General features: G+C 39.9%; 1 protein-coding gene and 1 pseudogene across 5 annotated transcripts in view; one reads left to right on the top strand and one right to left on the bottom strand.

Moving 5' to 3' along the window:
* TULP4 (TUB like protein 4) overlaps positions 1-22,886 on the bottom strand; it is a 273,493-nt gene that overhangs the window by 207,929 nt on the left and 42,678 nt on the right. For 3 of the 5 annotated variants that reach the window (XM_063707985.1, XM_031012088.3, XM_055391002.2), the window contains exon 2: positions 18,346-18,461. The exons of 1 other annotated variant lie outside the window; for it this stretch is intronic. The gene's annotated coding sequence lies outside the window, so the exon portion shown is untranslated. Of the gene's footprint in view, positions 1-9,503; positions 9,563-18,345; positions 18,462-22,886 lie in introns of those variants that run through there. One more of the 5 variants, XM_055390999.2, reaches the window with a different exon arrangement.
* The window catches only part of LOC115934996 (signal recognition particle subunit SRP72-like), a 61,120-nt pseudogene that overhangs the window by 653 nt on the left and 37,581 nt on the right, over positions 1-22,886 (top strand).

The raw sequence follows: 22,886 nt of genomic DNA, 5'->3' as shown, positions 1-22,886 counted from the left end.
CATGTACATGTTTCTGTAGACACCTTTTCAGGTTTTATTTGGGCTACTTGCCAAATGGGAAGGCACAGCCAATATTAAAAGACATCTGTATTCTTGCTTTGCAGTTATGGGGCTTCCATATCAAATAAAGACAGACAACGCCCCTGGATATGTTAGTAAGGCTTTTGATTTATTTATGCAACAATGGGGAATTTCCCGTATTACCAGAATCGCTCACAGTCCTCAGGGACAAGCTGTGGCGGAATGGGCCAATTGCACTTTAAAAACTCAATTGTCCAAACAGTCTGAGCAACAAAAGCATAATTTAACCACTCCCCACTCCCAGTTACATTTAGCATTGTTTACTTTAAACTTTCTAAATGTTCCTAAAGACATACTCTGACTGCAGCTGAACAGGCAAAAAATTCTCCCTAAATGAAGGCAAGCCAGTGTTACGGAAAAACTCCCAGACCAATACCTGGGAAGCTGGAACAATTATAACGTGGGGAAGAGGGTATGCTTGTGTTTCACCAGGAGATCATCAATCCCCCGTCTGGGTGCCCACTAGGAGACTTAAACTTCGTGTGAATACTGACAATAAAAACCATAGGGAAGAGACGTCCGCATCAGAGACCGCCTTCATACCTGGTGAGATCTGTGCCGACTCCTCAGAAACTGGCACGCCAAATTAAAATGGGTGTGGTTCAATCCTCCCTAATGGCAACAGAGACCCCTCTAACTAATCCCACTTCTCCTAATTCCCTTTCTTTTTCTCCTTAAGAACCTAAAAATCTCACCATTTCTATTAGCCTGAAAATAACATCCCCCTGTTCTTCTCTTCCTCCTTTAGCACTGGATCTCGCTTATAATAGGTTTTATTTAATAATTCTCCCCCTTACACTTTGTCTCACCAGTTTCCCCTCAAACTGATTTACCTGCTACACAAAATTATTCTTATTAGGCTTCTGTGCTTTTTCTCCCACTTATTCAACCTCTCACCTGGATGGATGCTCCTGTGGAAATCCATGCTAATGATATCGTGTGTGGCTGCCTGGAGCTACAGATGAACATTGCCCTGCTCAACCAGGAGAAGAAAGCACTGCATTTAATGTTACTATGGGTTATAAATACCCTCCTCTGTGCTTTGGACATGCACCTGGTTGTATCCATCTAGAAACTCAAGCCTGGGCTGCTTACCTTCTGGAGAGATCAGCCACAAGGGAATGGGGACATTTGGTCTCCGGCCTCTCCCTTTCTCCTTTAAGACAAATGAAAGGGGGAGTAATAGGAGATACCCCATACCTTCAATATAAACCTGTAGGAAAACCATGTCCTAAAAATTTTGAGGGCCCATCTAAAGCTTTAATTTGGGAAGATTGTGTTAATTCACATGCAGTAGTATTAAAAAAAATGACTCATATGGTTTAGTAATAGACTGGGCACCAAAGGGCTATTTAAAAAATGATTGCTCCTCTGGCAGAGGGGAATGCCTGGCGGCTACTTATTTTATATTTCTTATTGGGATGACGAGGATCATCATCCTACTTTGCATAGGAGGTTCAGCTCGTCCTTTTCCTTAAAACGGGAAGATAAGGGCATTACCCCCCACCCCAACCGAGGCCTAGTATGGATACTCCCCATTCTGAGCCCAGAACACCCAGAACTTTGGAAATTGGCTATTGCCATGTCCAGACTGCAAGTATAGAAAGGGGAAACTTTTCTGTCTGTTGTCCCCACTACCGCCCCTTGCATCCGTGATTCTGAACTCCATGATAAATCCGCTTTGAACCTTTTCCCTCTTTTTGATGCTGATCCTCCTTTATGGGACTCCAATTGGCATTATGATAATTCTTCCTGACCCAGGTATGCTCCTCTACCTCTTCGGCATCCCCGGGCACCTTGGATTGCTTCTTTGCGGCGGAGAACATTGGGCGTTGCCACTGCCGCTCCTCTCCCTCAGTATCAACGTAGACTCAAACATTCTGCTTTGTTTACCTCCAACCTGACTACTCCTATACAGAGTTGTGTTAAGCCTCCTTACATGCTGTTAGTGGAAAATATCAAAATTTGGACGAACAATCAAACTGTCCAATGCATTGTCATTTATACACTTGTGTTAACTCCCATTTTGACTCCAGGAAAAGTATAATGTTGGTTTGAGATCAAGAAGGAATCTGGATACCGTGTGCCAGACCAGTCAAAGAATCCTGTGTCAAAACTGGGAGAACGAACAAGCCTTCATCGCCATGGCACATTTATATAAAAAGAAAGGGAGAGATGTTGCGGGAAGTCAGGGACCCCAAACGGAGGGACCGGCTGGAGCTGCGGCAGAGGAACATAAATTGTGAAGATTTCATTTTAATATGGACATTTATCAGTTCCCAAATAATACTTTTATAATTTCTTATGCCTGTCTTTAATCTCTTAATCCTGTTATCTTTGTAAGCTGAGGAGGTATGTCACCTCAGGACCACTGTGATAATTGTGTTAACTGTACAAATTGATTGTAAAACATGTGTGTTTGAACAATATGAAATCAGTGCACCTTGAAAAAGAACAGAATAACAGCAATTTTTAGGGAACAAGGGAAGACAACCATAAGGTCTGACTGCCTGCGGGGTCAGGCAGAATACAGCCATATTTTTCTTCTTGCAGAGAGCCTATAAATGGAAGTGCAAGTAGGAGAGGTATCACTAAATTATTTTCCTAGCAAGGAATATTACATATTAAGACCTTAGGAAAAGAATTGCATTCCTAGGGGGAGGTCTATAAACGGCCGCTCTGGGAATGTCTGTCTTATGCGGTTGAGATAAGGACTGAGATACGCCCTGGTCTCCTACAGTACCCTCAGGCTTACTAGGATTGGGAAACACCAGCCTTGGTAAATTTGTGGTCAGACCAGTTCTCTGCTCTCAAACCCTGTTTTCTGTTGTTTAAGATGTTTATCAAGACAATACGTGCACTGCTAAACATAGAACCTTATCAGTAGTTCTGCTTTTGCCCTTTGCCTTGTGATCTTTGTTGGACCCTTATCTGTTGCGGGAAGTCAGGCACCCCGAACAGAGGGACCAGCTGGAGCCGCGGCAGAGGAACATAAATTATGAAGATTTCATGGACATATATCAGTTCCTAAAATTAATACTTTTATAATTTCTTAAGCCTGTCTTTACTGCAATCTCTGAACATAAACTGTGAAGATTTCATGGACATTTATCACTTCCCTAATAATACTCTTATAATTTCTTACGCTTGTCTTACTTTAATCTTTTAATCCTGTTATCTTCGTAAGCTGAGGATGTACATCACCTCGGGACCCTGTGATGATTGCGTTAACTGTACAAACTGATTGTAGAACATGTGTGTTTGAACAATATGAAATCAGTGCACCTTGAAAAAGAACAGAATAACAGCGATTTTAGGGAACAATGCAAGACAACCATAAGGTCTGACTGCCTGCAGGGTCAGGCAAAATACAGCCATATTTTTGTTCTTGCAGAGAGCCTATAAATGGACATGCCAAGTAGGAGAGATACCTCTAAATTCTTTTCCTAGCAAGTAATATTAAATATTAAGACCCTAGGAAAAGAAATGCATTCCTAGGGGGAGGTCTATAAACGGCCGCTCCGGGAGTGTCTGTCCTATGCGGTTGAGATAAGGACTGAGATACACCCTGGTCTCCTGCAGTACCCTCAGGCTTACTAGGATTGGGAAACACCAGCCTTGGTAAATTTGAGGTCAGACTGGTTCTCTGCTCTCAAACCCTGTTTTCTGTTAAGATGTTTATCAAGATAATACGTGCACTGCTGAACACAGACCCTTATCAGGAGTTTCTGATTTTGCCTTGTCCTGTTTCCTCAGAAGCATGTGATCTTTGCTCTGCTTTTTTGCCCCTTAAAGCATGTGATCTTTTCCCTGTTCATACACTCCCTCCCCTTTTGAAATCCCTAATAAAAACTTGCTGGTTTTGAGGCTCACGGGGCATCATGGACCTACCAATATGTGATGTCATCCCCGGCAGCCCAGCTGTAAAATTCCTCTCTTTGTACTCTTTCTTTCTCAGACCGGCAGACACTTAGAGAAAATAGAAAGAACCTACATTGAAATATTGGGGGCAGGTTCCCCTGATACTTATCAGTAGTTCTGCTTTTGCCCTTTGTCCTGTTCCCTCAGAAGCATGTGATCTTTGTTAGACCCTTATCAGTAGTTCTGCTTTTTGCCCTTTGAAGCATGTGATCTTTGTACCTACTCCCTGTTCTTACACCCCCTTCCCTTTTGAAACCCTTAATAAAAACTTGCTGGTTTGAGGCTCAGGCAGGCATCACAGTCCTACCACTATGTGATGTCACCTCCGGCGGCCCAGCTGTAAAATTCTTCTCTTTATACTGTCTCTCTTTATTTCTCAGCCGGCCGACACTTATGGAAAATAGAAAGAACCTACGCTGAAATATTGGGGGCGGGTTCCCCCAATATGGGAGGATTGCTTGAGCCCAGGAAATCGAGGCTACAGTGAGCCATCAGGAAAAGGGAAGAGAAAAAGGAATGGGAAGGGAAAGGGAAAGGAAAGAAAGGAGAAAATAAGAAAAGGAAAGGAAAAAGAGAAAAAAGGAAGGAAAAGGAAGGGGAAGGAAGGATCTCATGAAAGAATACCTATAATACGAATCAATTATATGAAGTTCGGAAACAAGCCAAACTAATTTTATCAGTTAATAGAGAATACATTGGTGGTACGACTAAAAATTAAAAAGAAAAAATATTACAAAAAGCAGCGTGTTGCTTATTTGGGGGGTGGCTATTGTGAGCCAGGAGAGGCACACAAAGGTGTGTTGCTTGTATGCTGGCCGTATTTCTTTTTTTCTTTTGAGACGGAGTCTCATTCTGTTGCCCAGGCTGGAGTGCAGTGGTGCAATCTTGGTTCACTGCAAGCTCTGCCTCCCGGGTTCATGCCATTCTCCTGCCTCAGCCTCCCAAGTAGTTGGGACTACAGGCATCTGCCACCAGGCCCGGCTAATTTTTTTGTATTTTTTAGTAGAGATGGAGTTTCACTGTGTTAGCCAGCATGGTCTCGATCTCTCAACCTTGTGATCTGCCCCCCTTGACCTCCCAAAGTGCTGGGATTACAGGAGTAAGCCACCATGCCCGGCCAATGCTGGCCGTATTTCTTTACCTGGGTGGTAGTTACGGGGTGTTCACTTTATTCTTTATTACATATATGCACTTTATAACATATGCTTCTGTATGTATATCTCACAACAAGTAAGTTTTTTTTTTTTTTTAATTTGAGAATTTTTTAACTTGAGAAACTTGATATAAACAGGTTTAACAAGCTGTGAACTACATTAGGCATCAGACCTGGGGGACTTTTAGAAAAATTAGTAAGGAAGTTTTTTTTTAATTATTGTATCCAACCATAAGGGGTACTCTCCCAATCTAGAAAATTCCAATAAAGCATAAGGATGCTATTTTAGTTCTCAAGCTAAGGTGTCTACAAAGAAAATGCACATTAACAGTAATGAATGGATATAAAATTTCAGAACAAAGTTCTATTTCTTTCTAAAGGATAACAATGTAAGACAGTGGTTAAACAGCAAAGTAGATTTGGAAAAAAATATACACGTGTCAGATGAACACAAAACAAGACAAAAATATACAGTAGAAAATTTTCAATAAAATATGCAAACACCCTAATGTTTCAGCTTTTGACTACAGGTTTGCTTGGGGGTTGAGGAAAAGAAAGAGAGGAAGCCAGGCAAGGTGGCTCATGCCTGTAATCCCAGCAATTTGGGAGGCCAAGACAGGCAGATCACTTGAGCCCAGGACCTGGGCAACATAGCGAAACCCAGTCTCTACAAAAATTAGCCGGGCATGGTGGCATATGACTGTAGTCCCAGCTACTCAGGAGACTGAGGTAGGAGGATGGCTTGAGCTTGGGAGGTGGAGGTTTCAGTAAGCTGAGATCACACCACTGTGCTCCAGGCCTGGGCAACAAGAGCCAGATCCTGTCTCAAAAAAAGAAGAAGAAGAAGAAGAAAGAAGAAAAAAGAGGAAGAAGGAAGAGGAAGAAAGGAGGAGGAAGAGAAGGAAGTAGAGGAGGAGGAGGAGAATTTCCTGTTTTATGATTTGAATCAAACACATCCCAGTTTCTCCTCCTGGGAGGCTGACTCTGCTACCTTAGGGACCCATGGAGGATGTGGACACAGGACGTCCTCACAGCTCTACTACCGAGGAACAGGGATCCTGTGCTTTCTGTCCCTTTTCCTCCTCTCCACACCCAGGCCTCCCTTCGTTGCCCTTCCGTCCACAGATGGCAGCAGGTCCTGAACTCTGCATTTCTTTTTAAATAAAGTAACTATGACAACCTGCTTTTTTTATTCTTTTTTTTTTTTTTTTTTTTTTTTTTTGAGATGGAGTCTTGCTCTGTCACCCAGGCTGGAGTGCAGTGGCATGATCTCGGCTCATTGCAATCTCTGCCTCCCAGGTTCATGCGATTCTCCTGCCTCAGCCTCCCAAATAGCTGGACTACAGGTGCCCACCACCACGCCCAGCTAATGTTTGTATTTTTAGTAGAGACAGGGTTTCACCATGTTGTCCAGGCTGGTCGCAAACTCTTGACCTCAGGTGATCCACCCGCCTCGGTCTTCCAAAGTGCTGGGATTACAGGAGTGAACCACTGCGCCTGGCTCAATGACCTGCTTCTAATTAGAATCACTCCTTCCCTTTCAGAATTTTCCAGAACCTACAAATACTCACTAAGCATGAGGCAGTTTTGTTTCCTAATTAGCTTTAATGGCTGCCCCGAGGCCGGTTCAAATTTGCACTCAGAGCCTGCCTTTGAAGGCTGGAATACTCTCAGTAGCCACTCATTATGTGGCTATTGACAAATGCAGGGAAACACATACATCCAGAAGAAACTAACATCCCTGCAAAGGTAATGGGATTTAACAATGATTTTATATATTTATTGTGTTATCATTTTCTACCTCTAATTCTCAAAACGTGCTAGTGAGATAAATAATGTATGGCTAGGATTATTCAAAAGATGTGTTTCTACAACTGTGGTAGTCTCAAATCATTTTCCCATTGACTTGCGTTGTAACTTACAGAGGTGGAGTCTATAGAATTCTGTCTTATTCAGAACACAACCATCTCTTTCAGGTGTGGCACACAGAAGCACTGAGCACATAAGCAGACTCATATAGCAAGGGTCTTTCTGCCTGTGGTAGAGGTATTTTTTTATTTAATTAATTATCCCCACCTAAATCATATACTCATAAACAGAGGCTATGTTTTACTCCAATTTTTATGCCACCTGCAATTCCCACCAGTACCCCTGCACTGAATTAAGTGTTCAATAAGGTACTGAGCATGGCACATTGCCTCAGTTTAAGGAAGTGGGAAACAATAAACATGAACTGAATGAGTTTCTCTGTGTGAACCCCAGGTCAACACCAGCCACTTGGAAGCCCAAGGCTGTGGGCATTTCAGCCCTGTGAGCAAAAGCCACAAGGGCCACAGGTCCACTGCCAAGTTCAGAGAATCACAAAGAGGTGTACTTTCAAGGAAAGCTACTCCCTATTTACTTTATATGGCTGATTTCAACAGCCGATTCTGAGAATATGAACATGTAATTATCTGTACAGAGAGAGGAGGGAATGGAGCTTGCAGATAAACTGCTTGATTAGTAGTTTAAAAGAAAGTGGGAGTTAGCTACTTCTTAGAGTGAATCTACACCTGATACTCAAATATTAAAATACTGTGGTACCACATTGGGGCTCACCAGTATCAAAAGTCAGGTGCCTTCATTAAAAAGGGGGGCATTTTATTTATCAAAGCAACAAAGTCTGAAAGAAATAATAGCCTGTGTCACATGTCACACAGGGTACACAGAAATGAGAGAGTACTTTGGTGATATAATTCAAAAAGACTTAAAATGCTGCAAAACCTTTTGATTCATCAATTCCACTTCTGGAAGTTTATCGTAAGGAAATAATCTTACACTGTGCAAAGACTTGGCTACAAGGATTTCTTATAGCGTTTGTATAAGGGAAAAATATGAGATAATCAGTATGTCCAAACAGGGTATTGGTTGAATAAACGTTGATAAAGACATAAAACAGAATACTATAAAACCACTAATAATTATATGGTAGAAGACTACAAAACAACATGAAAAGATGTTCTCAGGAAGTAAAAAGTAAAATTACATGTTACACTTCCACAATGCTCTGAAAGGGCCTCTGCACACTACTAGATCTTGAGTAAATTACAACAAATGTAATTTTTAATTGCTGGACTTGCAGGAAAGTATAGGAAATCTCTATGGAAGGCACATACACATAAACATAAGGGAAAGCCAGGGTCATCTGACAGGGGACACAAGAGTGGATACAAAACAAGCACTGGAATCGGAATTAGGGTGACCAATAGTCAGTCACAGTTTACCCAGAACTGTCCCAGTGTTAGCACTGAAAGTCCCACATCCCAGGAAACCCCTCAGTCCTGGACTAACCAGACAGTTGGTCATTCTATCAGATATCGAGACTTTGGTCCAACCTGTAGGTACAGAGGCTGAACCTGAGTCACACACATTCAGCAGGACTCACAGGCTAAAGTGTCCCACAATTCTAACATCCTTGTATGTCAGAGCAAATACAAATCTTAGCTGCATGCAAACTGTCCCAATTTAGGAAATAAGGATTCCGCCAGATAAGGTTCAACCAAAAATCTGTTTACAATTAAAAATTACTAAACACACAAAATAAGTCGCCATGAGTTCTCAGTACAAACGACAAATTTAGATCCCCAAATCTTCAGAAACTGAAATAAACAGAACTTTAAATAATTAGGTTTGAAATGTTTAAAGGAATTAGAAAGCAAAACACTATCTAAAATGCCAGAAAGAACCAAATCTTTTAGAAATGAAAAACCTATTCCTTCAATAAAATGCAGTCTACAATTAAGACATCAGCTAAAAAAGGAATTAATGAACTCAATCTAATAGCTCAAGAAATTACCCAATTTTTTTATAGCACAGAGACACAAGGAGATAGAAATATAAGAGATCAAGAGAAATGAAAGACAGATTAAAAAGGACAAATCTAATTAAAATTCTAAAGGGACAGAACAGAGAAAATGGAAAAGAAATATCTGAAGACATAAGAACTGAAAATTTGCCAAAACTGATAAAAAAATGCACAGACACAAGAAGCAGCACAATATGTGCCACACAGGAGAAATAAAGAAGAAATCCACACCTGTGCACACTTTAGTAAAAGTGCACAATAAAAACACCAAGAGAAGAGTTCAGAAGTAGCCAAAAGGAAAAGACAGGTGCTTACAAAAGAATGACAATTAGATGATAGAGACATCTCAACAGCGGCACTGGCTGCCAAAATCAATGAAATAGTATCTTCAAAGCACTCAAAGAAAACAAAATTATATTCCCAGAAAGATTGTCTTTTAAGAATTAGAGTGAAATAAGAAGACCATTTCAAAAGAATAACAGCTGAAATTTAAGGCCAACTGACCTCGCAATATAACATCTAAAGAATATTCTTCAGGTAGAAGGAAAATGTCTCAGAAGGAAGGTCTAAGAAACAACGAAAAAAGAAATTGTTAAATATGTAGGTACAATGTCTGTTCAAAACAGAACAATAAAGCAGAAACAGACTCATATTAATATACAGTACTTATCAACTTCTAGGTATAGCTCTTAATGCTTTATAGGTACTATATTTCTCATTTAAGAGCCTTAGCCTTATGAGAAAGATCCTTTTGTTGTCCACATTTTATAGGTGAGGAAATTGAGGCACAGGCAGGTTAAATGCTTGCCCAACACTATCCGGTAGGCAGCAGAGCTGGGTGTCACACCAGGCTGCCGGTTTCAGTTTCTAGTTTATGTGCTTAACCACTAGACTGTGTCTATGACAAGTGTGGGGGGGAAGGTAGAAAACTAAAAAATAAAAAAAAGACAATTTGATCAAAACAAGGATGACCAGAGCCAAAAGTACACTAAGGGCTTTATATTGTTTTAGAAGGATAGTTAAAATACTCAACCTTATACTTAATTATCTTAGGTAAGCATGGTAAAATTTAAAGGGCAATCACTAAAAAACTAGAAATAAAGTATAAAACTTCTAAATCACTGGAGGGGTAAAAACAGAAGGGAGGTGGGAGCAGGGGAGCCCAAAATCAATCCCCTAGAAAAACAAAACAAAAGGAAAAATAAATGAAAATGTACAAAGCTTCTGCACAGCAAAGGAAACAATCAACAAAGTAGACATAATCCACAGAATGGGAGAAAACATTTGCAAAATTATTCATCCAACAAAGGATTAATGACTAGAATATATAAGGAACTCAACAGCAAAAGACATTCTGATTTAAAAATGGGCAAAGGATCTGAAAAGACATTTCTCAAAAGGAGACAACAAATGGAGAGCAGGTACATGAAAAAGTGCTCCACATCACTATCATCAGGGAAATGCAAATCAAAACCACAAGCAGATGTCTTCTCACCCCAGTTAAAATGGCTATTACTAAAAGAGTCAGAAAATAACAAATGCTGATGTGGATGCTTGAGCCCAGGAGATGGAGATCAGCCAGGGCAACACAGTGGGACCCCGTTTCTACAAAAAATTTTAAAATTAGCCAGCATGGTGGCATGCACCTATGGTCCCAGCTACACAAGAGACTGAGGTGGGAGGATGGCTTAAGCCTAGGAGGTGGGGGCTGCAGTGAGCCATTAATCACGCCACCACACTCCAGTGACAGGGTGAGACCCTGTCTCGAAACAAAACAAAACACTTCTTGGCTATAGCAAAGGCAGTATTTTGAAAGAAAATTCATTGCCTTAAATGCTTATGTTAGTCTGGGCATGGTGGATTACATGTGCAATCCCAACACTTTAGGAGGCCAAGGTGGGAGGACTGCTTGAACCTAGGAGTTCAAGACCATCCTGGGCAACACAGTGAGACCCCGTCTCTACAAAAAATTAAAAAATCAGCCAGGCATGGTGGCACATGCCTGTGGTCCCAGCTTCTCAGAAGGCTGAAGTAGGAGGATCACTTGAGCCCAGGAGGTCAAGGCTGAAGTAAGCCATGATTGCACCACCGTACTCCAGCCTGGACCACAAAATGAGACCCTGTCTCAAAAAACAAAACAAAACAAAACAAAACAAAACAACAACAACAACTTATGTTATAAAAGAAGAAACTGTTATAAAATGTTATAAAACTTATGTTAGAAAAGAAAACTTATGTTATAAATTAAGGAGCTAAACATTCAACTTAAAGAAGTTAGAAAAGTACAGCATAAACCAAAAGAGAGTAAAGGAAGAAGATAATAAAAACAGAAATTAAATAAATAAAAAGAAAAAAATTAGACAGGCTAAACAAAGCCAAACACTGATTCTTTGCAAAATGTAATCAAAGACACAAAGCTCTGGCAAGATAGATAAAGACAGAGCAGCACAAATAAATACTGACAATGAAAAGAGGGCTACAACTAACTACAGACACCATGAAACTTAAGATAAAATAATACCATGAACAACTTAATGCTATAAAATTAGATAACATATGAAATGAATAAATTCCTAAGAAACATAATTTAACAAAACTACCTCAAGAAGAAAGACAGTCTAAATTGTTCTATAACCACTAAAGAAAATGAATCTGTAGTTTAAAATCACCCCACAAAGAAATCAGGCCATATATTTTACAAACGAGTTCTACCAAACATTCAGGAATAGCCTACAGCAGTATTACACAAACTCAATCAGAATATTTAAAAAGTGATAATAGCCACAACTAGTTCTAAGAGGTTATTAGAAAATCTGTTTGTCTACTAATTAGAAATATAATCTATTAGATATAATTCATCATACTAAAAGAGTAAAGAGCAGGGAAAAAGATTATTGCAATACAAGCAAAAAAGTATCCTAAAATTCAACACTCATGGCTGGGTGTGGTGGCTCACGCCTGTAATCCCAGCACTTTGGGAGGTCGAGGAGGGTGGATCACGAGGTCAGGAGATCGAGACCAGCCTGGCTAACACAGTGAAGCCCCGTCTCTACTAAAAATACAAAAAATTAGCTGGGCGTGGTGGCGGGCGCCTGTAGTCCCAGCTACTCCGGAGGCTGAGGCAGGAGAATGGTGTGAACGCGGGAGGCGGAGCTTGCAGTGAGCCAAGATCGCGCCACTGCACTCTGGCCTGGGCGGCAGAGCGAGACTCCTTCTTAAAAAAAAAAAAAAATCAACACTCATTTTTTTTTTAGATTCCAAATTAGGAAGAGAATTTCCTTACTCTGATAAAGGATATTTACCTACAATCTATAGCAAACATCATATTTAAGAATTAAGATAAAGATGTCTGTATCATGCTGTACTAGAAATCCCAGACAAAGTAGAAAGATGAGAACCCTACTACCACACAGTACTGGAGGTCCGAGCTACCACAGAAGACAACAAAAATCAATATAAGGTATAGGAAGATTGGAAAGAAAGAAAACAAACCACCTAGGCTGAAATCCCAAACAAAATGCACATGCAAATTATTAAAGGTGATTTCATAAATGTTATGTCGTTTAAGACAGCCATATAAAAGGAATCATTATTCCCATTTTCTCGATGAGGAAATAGAGGCTCAGAAAGGTTTTGAGCAACTTGCCTGAAGTTGAAGTCCCCCCAGCATATTAAGTGCTGAAGCCAGAATTCAAACCAATTGATAATTTCAGTGCTCTTCACTGTAGACCACATGACCTCCCCTCAGTTAATATTCACCCGTTTTGCCAGTGGGCTAAAGGACAGCTGCAATAGTATCATTTGCCACTTTAAAAACAGTCACTTGGTCACATTCACTGGCTACGAACACCCTCCTCAGCCTGGCATTCAAGGGCCTTCACAGAAGGGCCATACACCTACCTATTGTGCCAGTCTTGTCTTCCACCAGGGTCCTCTATAAAAATTACTCTCCTTTCAAAGTATCAATATATTTACTGCCTGTACTAAGCTCCAAGCTAATCCATCCAAGTACAATGCTCATCCCAAATTCCCCCAATTTTAGCCATCTTTCATGATGCAGCTTCGACATCACCTATTCCATAAATCCTTGCCAGTTCCTCCCTAGTAAGTATGGTCTTCTACAGCAAATATTTCTATCTTAAGTTGCTCATTCAATTCTACACCATATTATAAGTATTTGAGCCCTTATAATCTGTGCTAACTTGGGAATTACTTAAGGGTAAGGACTTTCAAATGTCTATTCATCAAGACATCTAGCAAGCAAAATGTACGTATATATTACGTATTCAATAAATGCATGTTCAATTGAATAAAAGTGCTTTTACTTGTATATGGTGTTAAAACTGTTTTACTCTAGAAACAAATGACCCTACATAGGTAAAAATACTTTTCCAATGATGTTGTAAATCATATTATTTTATAGGCCAATAAACTACAGGAGAAGTCTTTTTACTGCCACGACAGAAATAAACACTACACATGCATATGTCTGGCCACGCAAATGCTAGATGGAGCTTAACAACTCCATTCACCCTGTAATTTGAACCCAGATCTGTATGGATCTCAAACCCATATACTCCAGGTTGGCCTCTCCTCTTCACTGTAAACATCCCATTGTGTTCTAAGATTTACTACCTGGTTTATCTTCCCTACTACAATATGAACCTTCTGAGGGCAAGAAATAATGCCTTCACCACTGAATCTCCAGACCTAGAAAAGAACTCAGTAAATATCTGTTGACAAATGACCATTAAATGTAGGAAGAAGCCCAACATGCCGACCCCTTCCAAAAGCATTACTGTGCATCCTCACGAAAGAATAAAGAGATGAACCCGAGTGGGAAATTACAAGTCCTATTATGTTCACTATCTTCTCATTAAGAAGGAAATTGCATATTTTAGAAAATTTTACACTGAAAGAGCTGAAATAAAAATTTGGGGTTTTTAAAAAGCTAAATTCTAGTCATCTAAAACACTGCAGTCTTGGATGGCAATAAACCCATCGAGCATAATTAAACAACAAAATTTGTCTTGAATTACTAATAAATACCATTATAGTAAGAGTTCCAAGTAGCTAAAAATATCCCCAAGCTCCTGCCAATGTCCCAGTTACAGTGTTTAAGTGATATCATCATACTGAAATTTACTAGGAATACAAGACCAGTAAGACAAGATCTTTTCACAGACCCATGGTAACACAGAAAATTTCAACTAGTCTATGATCTAGCATGTATACAAGAATAAACAAGTTTAGATGCAATAAAAAGTTTACTCTCGTGGTTACAGGTACAGAGGAAATTATTAAACACAATCCATTTCCTTTATAAAACAGAAGAAACACAGAAATAATTGTGAGAGAAAACAAAGGCTGTGGCAAAACAATTCTGCATTACTTCTACCACCACATTCCATATTCCAGAAAATTATTGTATCTGTACAAAGAAAGGTACAATTGATTTTGATAAATCTGAATTTTAGAATGTCTTTTGGATTATTACTTAGAATTCTTAAAGCTTAACTAGCACAAATTTCAGTAAATTTTTTAACTTACAATTTCAAGTTCTTTCCAAAAAAAACTGAATTGAATGAATTGCAACAGATAATGGCAGTTTGTAAATTTCCTAATTTTTTACAGCCAAATATTTTCATGAATACCTATATATTGTTAAACTAAAATGAAAACAAAACACCAATTTACATCTTGATGAGTAAATCTGTTTTCACATCTGCTGCCATCTTTTTTACTTGCAAAAATAATCCCCTGGCATTTTCATGTTTTTCATATAGAAAGGACTCAAATGGAGAGCTGAAACGCAGCCAGCAACTGAACAGAGCCCTGGCTATAGCCCAGCCACAGTTGGGTTCTATGGGAGGGATGAATTCCAAGTGATTCCTTCTTGGTTCTGATGGTAAGCAGAAGTGCCTGACCCTCGGCCAACAGATGGACAGGGAAGACACAGAGAGCACACCCACATTGTCCATCTAGGCCAGAGATCAGGGCAGGGCAGGGCAGGGCGACAGGGGAACAAAGCTAACAATGGACCCGTGCCCATACAAATGGATGCACTTCCAATCCTAATACATGTGCTTACAACTACATGGAAGCGGCTGTGAGCTATTCATTCAATGATTTCCAACATACAGAGAGAATCTCAGGGTGGTGAACAGTACTCACAAACAGGCCTGGTACAGAAGGAATGAGCAGGCCTGCACTGTAAGGCAAACCACAGTAGGAATTCAGGTAGGAATCATCAGTCAGAGACTGAAGGAGCAGAATACAGATGTCAACATCATAAATGGCCAGCAGAAGTGTTTCCTTACATTGCCAAAACTCTCGCATAATGACTTTTTGGACAGAAATATTCTTGTTTCCTCATTACAATGGAACTACTGTGATTAATCAAGCAACAATAAACAAATAATATGTTGTTTATTGTTATAAACAACAAATTATTTGTTATAAAGAATTGTTTATTGTTGCTTAACAACAACAAAAAATCTACTAACAGACCAGTCCAAGACTAGACAACATAAAGCTAACATAAAAATACAAAATCTGGACCCTGAACGTAAACTGTTCACAATCTGTTAGGAAGGGGAAATTCACATACATGAAATAATCAGAGAACAATTAAGAGTGAGGGTGTGAAGTTCTGTGTAGGGCTTGAACAATCAAAGACCTTGAGAATCATACCAGCAACAGAAAAGTGTTGAACCTGAAAAGCAGGAGAACTGGGTCCTTGTACTATCTGTGATCATTAAAGACGAAGACAAAGGAAGAATAGACATATCTGAGGCAGAAAACATGCTGGTTAACCTTTCATAGCCACAGCAACCCTGTTAGGTATCATCCCCATTCCACAGGCAAGGAAACTGAGGCTCACACCTCGGGCAAGTTACTTAACCACTGTGGTCTCAGTTTTTTCATTTGTAAAATCCAGGAATTAACATAATCAGCAGTTTTCAAACTGGGACCAGCCAAGCACCAGTTTTCTAGCATTGACTCAGAGCCCTGAAGTGGGCAGGGCTGCAGGCCAAATGTACCAAAGCCTCTGGTCAGCAGCTCAGTACCTATTTCTCCACATGATGTTTTGCCATTATAACCACAGCACTGAGAACAGCACTCAGTATATAATGGGTGGTCAGCTAAAAAGTGAGGAATGAACGAATCAAGCAGATGGCACGTCATCACTGACTTTAAGCTGACTCTCATTCACGGCGGCTCATTTCCTTATATGTCTAGCAATGTTTCTATCGTCAGCATATCCCCAGCTCTTCAGCAGCGGGTGGAGGGTAGCATTCTTCTTGAAAGGATTTGCATTTATTTCTTTCTGCCAAGCACCCCTGGGCTCTTCCAACTCAGAAGCATTTAGATTCGTTTCTCAGCTTGGGGTTTTCCAGACCATGCAGGTAGCATTAATTCAAATCCCAAGCCAAACAGTCTCAAAAGAGACTTTTTCTTTTTAACTCCATTTGCTGATGGATGTTTTTGTTTTGTTTTCCAGCCTGGTCTCCATCTGGCCTGAAAGTCCCAGGCCCCGGCCTTCAGTGCTCACTTCCCAATCCAGTTTTAGACCTTCTGTCTCCCCAAAACACTCACTCCTCTTTCTCTTTTTCCCCACCTATGGATTTTTCTCACTTTCTTTTGATAAAGACTTTTAATGGATGTTTGCTGTATCTTTTGCAGTATTTCTGAGGGCTTAGAGCAGGAGAGATTTCCAGAATATATGGTCAGCCTCATTTATAGGAGGGTCCATTATCTACCACTTTTCACTTTGGATGTGGTTTAGAAATCATTCCCTGAGGTTAAATGGGCGCAGAAACTACATAAGCCGTCAAAGGAGAGGAGGACACCCCAGGGGACTCCCAGAGAGGGTGAAGAAAAACACAAGCAGCCAACACAAGACAGAGGCTGAAGCTGGCTGGGGTGGAGGAGGAGCCTGAGGTGCAAGGAGCAGACCTGCTGAAGCAGAAGGCTGGAGGCAGTTTATTTCCTAGTGAAAGGAGACCAACTTGCACTTTAACAATTAGTTCTGAAGGATGACTGGTAGGTAAGTGAATATAATGATTCTATTTACTGGTACTTCCACCAATAAAGAGGACAGTTTAAGAACACAGTAGTATCACTTGCATATATAATTCTATAAGGACAAGCACACAGATCCAAAGTTGAATCAAATTCAGGCAGGAAACAGCACACAGGAAACCCCAAGTACAAGGAACTAAGATGAATGAAGGGGACGCTGTGCTCTGCCTGCTGTAAAGTGCTAAGATTCAGAGCACAAGCCAAAACCTTACATTTTACACAAGAATTTTGTTATACAGAGTGGAAAATAAGTGAACTACCACCAGGAGCTTCGAAACATTTATTATTCTGATTCAATTGTTATTGAATGTAGCTAGACATAGTGTTTCAAAATGTCTAAAAATGATTTTCTTTTATTACAACAATAACCATTTATGGAAGATATTAATAGTTACAAGTTGGCAAAATGAGGCTAAAAGAAGCCATAGAGCCATGGTGGCGGCACTGTATCTAGGTTCTTACAGATGAACGTCTTTATAGGGTTTTTTTTTTTTTTTTGAGACGGAGTCTTGCTCTGTCACCCAGGCTGCAGTGCAGTGGTGGGATGTCAGCTCAGTGCAACCTCTGCCTCCTGGATTCAAGCGATTCTCCCGCCTCAGCCTCCTGAGTAGCTGGGACTACAAGTGTGCGCCACCACCATGCTCAACTAATTTTTGTATTTTTAGAGGTGGGGTTTCACCATGTTGGCCAGGCTGGTCTCGAACTCCTGACCTCAACTGACCTGCCCGCCTCGGCCTTCTAAATTACTGGGATTACAGGTGTGAGCCACCACACCCAGCCCATAGATTTTCATGTAATATAACGTTCTGTATATGAAATAATTAAAATAATTCTAGACAGAGAAAGGGTTACCATGACATGGGGTTCATCAAGAAAGCATCTGTGGTTCTGGAAGATCCAGATGCCTGCTTTACACAGGTGTTATTACAATTAACACCAACAAGAAGAAAAAGTGTCAGGGAAAATTCAGTTGATTCTTGACTACTACCATGCCCTATAGGTGCACAAATATAACATGAGAAAATTAACGGCAGGATTTAAATCTCGTAGCCGTTCTTCCCAGAAACTAGCATTACCTCAAATCAAAGAGTAGACATCGGGTAGCAGGAAAAAAGATAATGATCCAAATGTCCCCTTAACCCACATTTCAGTCAAAGGTTATAATCACAGCTGGACATAATGAACATTAGTTTGGGGTTCAGCAATGATTTATATCATCTAGTTCTTAGAGGGAATTCATATTCACTTATCAAAAGCTTACCTTTTAGAAGTAACAAATCAGTTCTATTTCCTTCAAGTTCTTATACCACAAATTTAAGATCTTCACAAAATAGTATTTGTGCACCTAAATGTGCAGATACTCAGCTTGACCCAGCACTAAACGAGAAAGAAAAATTAACTAGGGTTAGCGAGAAAAGGTTCCAGAAGCAACAAGCATAAATTCAAAGTACTTAAAAATGAACATGCACCGTTGTTTTAAAGACTCTATTAGAAACATGACTCTTTCCAAGAAGAATGTAAAGCACCTAATTAAAGGCGCATACAAAATAAGACTGTTTATAATAATTTTTAAAAGGAAAAATAGAGTTAAGAAAAAGAAGACAGCAAAAATGTTAATGCAAACTATAAAAAACTTGGCCTGAAGTATACTCTTCATCAGGGCAAAGAGAGACTCAGGATGGCTTACACAAATCTTATCAGAAATGAGGAAACTGACTAGTTAGCCAGGAAAGATGTTTTTCCCAGTATTAAATTTTGAAGAAATGTCACCAATGAAGCACTACGGAAGAGTCATCAGATGGTGGAAGAGACAAAGACAATAATCTCACACAAATGTAAAAACAGGGTTTACAATTATTTCCTATAGCAAACATGAATAAAAGCTTAACATTAATGGGTAACTCAGTAAAAGCAGTGTTTTAAGGGCTAGGTTAATGTGGTCCAAAACATGCTATGAACAAAATAGAAAAGAGAACCTGTCCTTCCCCTTCTCCCTAAAAATCATGACTCTTAATGAGGCCAGCTAACAAGCTAAGGATTGGTTCTAAGGCTCGGCACTGCATTTACCCACCTCCCTGCTTCGCTGTGAAATGTGACCACCTGCCCCCATCAACCCTTCTGGCTAATGGAAGGATAAAAACCGGAATGGAAATGCCTCACGACATTTAGGTCAGTTCTGTAAATAAATAAATAAATAAATAAAAACTAAGGTGACCAGCTGGCCAACATAGTGAAACCCCATCTCTACTAAAAATACAAAAAATTAGCCAGGCATGGTGGTAGGCGCCTGTAATCCCAGCTACTCGGGAGGCCGAGGCAGGAGAATTGCTTGAACCTAGGAGACGGAGGTTGCAGTGAGCAGAGATCGTGCCACTGCACTCCAGCCTGGGCAACAAGAGCAAAACTCCGTCTCAAAAAAAAAAAAAAAAAAAATTACGGCAGGAATTTCAACCTAGGATTTAAGTCTGAATTACCTCGCTGAGATACCAGTAAAATGCATGGAAATAAATTAGATGTTCTTTCTCCTTCTGCCTTTTTAAATATCCCTCCCATAACACCCACAAAGTGAGGTGGTTCACCTTGGCCCCCTGTCATAATCCATTCACCCCAGTCATTTGCCCAGGGAAATGGGAGTGCAAAAGCTACAAGTGAGCTATTACTCCTCACGTTTAATGTAAGGTATCTGCTATTCATTTCTTTTTAAATAAAATATTTTTTTTAAAATAAAGATGAACTAAATTTATTTATCCATCCATCTGTCCATTTATTCATTCACTGTGCAAACACTTGAGTGCCGAACATCCCAGGCACTGTGCTAAGCAGAATAAAACAGCCTTAACTTTCTAATTTAGATGACAAATTACAGCATTTCTCTCTCTTAATTTAAACAGTTAAAAGAGTGCACCTTTCAAAGACCATTAGAATGTGAGACTTTCTTCTGCTTGGGTCCTCAAATATAAAATCATATCTTCAATTAATCACCCAACTATCACCACTCCATAAGGAAAGCTAGGCTTGCAGACTTGTCTCGGCAGCCAGCAGTTAGACAGCTGCACAGACACTGAGGCAGGGCCTCATTTAAGTGGAAATCAAACTATGCAGGGACTCCTCCTGACCAGTTTTCTCCTTTGGCATGAAGCACTTGTTAACTTCACTGAAGAATTTCTGTAAGAAACTAATTTTCACAACAAAAATAAAATCTATATTCAGGTAGCCACTTGTCCCAAAACGCTAATAAAACAGATTCCTGGTAAAGAAAAATGAAGAAAAAATAACTTTAAATAACCAGGGAGGAAAAGGTAGTAAATGATCAGCTGAAATATCAAAAATAAAAAGGCAATTAAAAAAAGATAAAATGGCATGAATGCATAGTTATCATGGACTTGGCATGGCTTCAATTATTCATTTTTTAATGTATAAGTTTTTTTAAGTGTATTCATATTACACTGGTCTTGCTAACATGGTAAGATTAATGCTATACTACAATTCTAATTAAAATTCACACTGAGGCCCAACTCTCAACATTCACATTGATAAATAAAAGGAAATGGCGATGGAATACATGAGAAATACGCAACTTTCCTTCTTACCAAACTGTCAATTTTAACTTCCCAGTTATGGAGAAAGTCAAACCCTCACGTCTACCGTGGTGCATCTCGTCTATCCACGCAGTTAGTGGCACACGTTTAGCCGTGCCGTAAAGAAGCATCACCTCACTTCACAACTGTGTTCTGAAATAAGCCCTCTGGTCTAGGGAAAAACCATCTAGGCAGAGGTTCACATGCTGAATTCCAAGCCAAACACGTATCAAGTGTTCACAGCTGTCTGCTGTTTTGAGAACTTCTTGGAAGAGAATGAATAGGTCTGCTGCATATCTCACTAAGAGTGAAGAGGACCTACACTATTCTAGCGGGGAGGAGGAGGAAAGAGGCCAAGGACACGTTCCCAATTACGCTATCGTCAAATGGCTGGCCTGGCCGAGAGAGAGTCTCCATTTTCTTTTCTCTTTTTTTCTTAACATAATTAATCAGATATTAAACACAGATGAAGTAATTTGAAACTAATTTTTGTACCATGTAAGCCATGTGTTAAAGATTTTCCTCATAAATGTACATAGCTATCATAAACTGAGGCTAGAAATTATCTTCTAAATGTGTTAGTGTCAAACACAATATTACTGTCTTCCCGTGACATTAAGATCAGAACACAGCAGTGAAGGGAAAAGAACATATTTTCATTCTACCATACTTGAGCTAAAATCATAAAGACGTACTAAAGCAATTTAAGTGTGAATTTAACAGTATCTTTTAAAAGTTTAAACTAGATGGTAGAAAGCATATATAATTTAAGTTCTGAATTCTGAATATCTACTCATTGTTCTACATTTTCAAAAACTATAGCCAGGCCGGGCGCGGTGGCTCAAGCCTGTAATCCCAGCACTTAGGGAGGCCAAGGCGGGCGGATCACGAGGTCAGGAGATCGAGACCATCCCGGTTAACACGGTAAAACCCTATCTCTACTAAAAATACAAAAAAAAAATTAGCCGGGCGTAGCGGCAGGCACCTGTAGTCCCAGCTACTCGGGAGGCTGAGGCAGGAGAATGGCATGAACCCAGGAGGCGGAGCTTGCAGTGAGCCGAGATCACGCCACTGCACTCCAGCCTGGGGGACAGAATGAGACTCTGTCTCAAAAAAAAAAAAAAAAAAAAAAAACAACAACTATGGCCAGTATTCTGGATCCCCATGGGGTCTACGTAAAGAAAGCTAAACTCACCCAGGCAAGCTCCCCAGATAGAGACTGCAACTTACCTCCAGCTCTCCTTCCTTTCACTGGTTCTACAACAGTACCCTAAACTTAGGAGGTCCTCTAAAAGTATTTGTTCAATAAGATGCTTAAAGGGGAAAAATATCAGAATCAAATAAAGAATACTTGCTGGCACCTATTAAAAAACAAAATAAACTAATAAAATAGGTAAAATGATCAGGAAGAAAATAATCTCACTATTATCAGAGCAACTGTTCTTCTCAACTTACAATGTCAAAATGTTCTCAAATTACATCAAACAAAAAGTATTATCAAAGTTAACATTACATTTTTTTCTAGGAAAGATCTAAGTATATGTATTGAAAATTAAGCTTTTCGATCAATTTAATCAACATGAGCATACAGATAATAGTTTAGTACTACTAATAAAAATATCTTTTGGAAAGTGCTGGATCATTTTACACTAAAGCATATGGCCAAAAAAAAAAAAAAAAAAACCTAGTATTTTCTTCTACATTTCCCCCCTAAACACTACAAAATGCACTACATCAAAACAATTGTATGGAAAGATACAGTACTAGACTTGCTCTTTGTGAAGCTGTATTGTCAATACAGCTCATTGTACCACACAGTACAGGCCAGACACCTTTAGCAGTCTCAAAGGAGCTGTGAAAACACAGACCCTACACTTTCCCCAACACTTCATCTAATGCAAACAGAGGGCAGTCCACTTGACCGACATGCAACAGACTTAAGATCCCTTGAAGCTCAGTTAGTCCGTGCCTATGATGATGAATTTAGCACAAGAGGAAGGGAGTCCACATTCCCCTCCACCTATGCTGAGAGAACCCAATAAAAGCTTGAGCCTGGGCTCTGGTTCAAAGGCCACAGCAGCAAAAGAAGTCAAGAGAATTCCAGGGATGAGGTGATGGGAGTTCATAGGATGCTCTCTGAGTGAAGGAAACAGAGTTGCCTCAAGCCAAGCTTGAGATGGCCCAGAAAGACCACAAAGGTTACTGCTGCCAGAAAAAGAAAAGA

Source organism: Gorilla gorilla, chromosome 5, assembly GCF_029281585.2.
Source record: "Gorilla gorilla gorilla isolate KB3781 chromosome 5, NHGRI_mGorGor1-v2.1_pri, whole genome shotgun sequence".
Lineage (NCBI taxonomy): Eukaryota > Metazoa > Chordata > Mammalia > Primates > Hominidae > Gorilla > Gorilla gorilla.
Note: the sequence above shows the minus strand (reverse complement) of the source record. Positions and strands in the feature narration are given on the sequence as shown.